Source organism: Miniopterus natalensis, chromosome 8, assembly GCF_054644295.1.
Source record: "Miniopterus natalensis isolate mMinNat1 chromosome 8, mMinNat1.hap1, whole genome shotgun sequence".
Classification (NCBI taxonomy): Eukaryota; Metazoa; Chordata; class Mammalia; order Chiroptera; family Miniopteridae; genus Miniopterus; species Miniopterus natalensis.
The window spans coordinates 57,803,407-57,804,479 of record NC_142088.1 but is presented as its reverse complement, the minus strand read 5'-3'; the positions used below and the strand labels follow the sequence as shown (position 1 = coordinate 57,804,479).

The 1,073-nt window shown below is 47.6% G+C and overlaps 1 non-coding gene across 1 annotated transcript; it reads left to right on the top strand.

The window, feature by feature from the left end:
- Nucleotides 1–768: 768 nt before the first annotated feature.
- LOC148092627 (U6 spliceosomal RNA) lies at nt 769–872 on the top strand. Its single transcript, XR_015714962.1, has one exon. It is a non-coding gene; the product is annotated as a U6 spliceosomal RNA (small nuclear RNA).
- Nucleotides 873–1,073: the final 201 nt, after the last annotated feature.

Sequence of the window (1,073 nt, the reverse complement as noted above, 5' to 3'; positions counted from 1 at the left end):
TTCAGGCTAGACCACCTCAGGGCGGCCATCTGTCAGGGACAGAGGGGACTGCTAGACGCCTCCATGCCACTGAGTTGAGAGAGACAGAAGGAGGGCGGGAAAGGACAGGGCATGTGGCCAGCTGCACACTCCAGCACTGGTGGTGAACGGTGACAGAACGTGGACCAGGAGTTACGAGAGCCCTGGCTGTGCTGCTGGCTGGTGTCTTAAGGATTCACTTACCTCCGCTTCTTCCACAGGAAAAACAGAATAGAGCTGGTGTCACAGCAACCTGTACAGAGAGTGCTGAAAAGTCTGGGAACATAGGATAAGCCTATTTTTAAACAGTGTGCCACTGCGTTTTCAAATAACATGCTCTGTATTATTTCTCTTCAACCTCCAGACGCCGTTTCAGGAAATTTTTTCTAAATTTCAGTTCACTGCAGAACATTCAGAAAAAGTCTGGAAACACAGAGAAGTACTTACTGTACTTTTTCAAGTGAAAAATAGGACTCATGGCTTTACATTTAGAAGTTCATCTGAAAAGGTGTCTGAAGATTGATTAAAAAAAAAACCAACACACACATCTTGAGCACAGTACTGGAAATTATAACTGCTGTGCTGTTTAGAAATAACTTTGTGCCCTGTTGCCCAACTTTTCAAATACCCTGTATATTGTCCCATTTAACTCTCGCAGTGATTGAGGACCTGAGGACAGGGAGCTTCCACAGCTTGGCCCAGGTCTCCAGCAGCTCTGGGGCAGAGCCAGGATTTAAACTTACCTGCCCAGTGCTCGCTCTGGCAGCACATATACTAAAACTGGAACAATACAGAGATTAGTGTGGCCCCTGCGCAAGGCTAACATGCAAATTCGTGAAGTGTTCCATATTTTTAAAGAAAGTTTACCTGCCCAAGGCCCAAGACCACCTGCCTTCTCCTTCAGAGCATCACTTCCGAGCTCCAAGCCCCACACAGGGCTGGAGAGACCACAGTGCTCTCCTGACACCTTGATGGCAGCCTTACCCAATGGAGTCGGTGCCATCTCTTACTGTTGTGGCTTCAGGAAACAATTTGAGACACCAGGAAGGTGATGG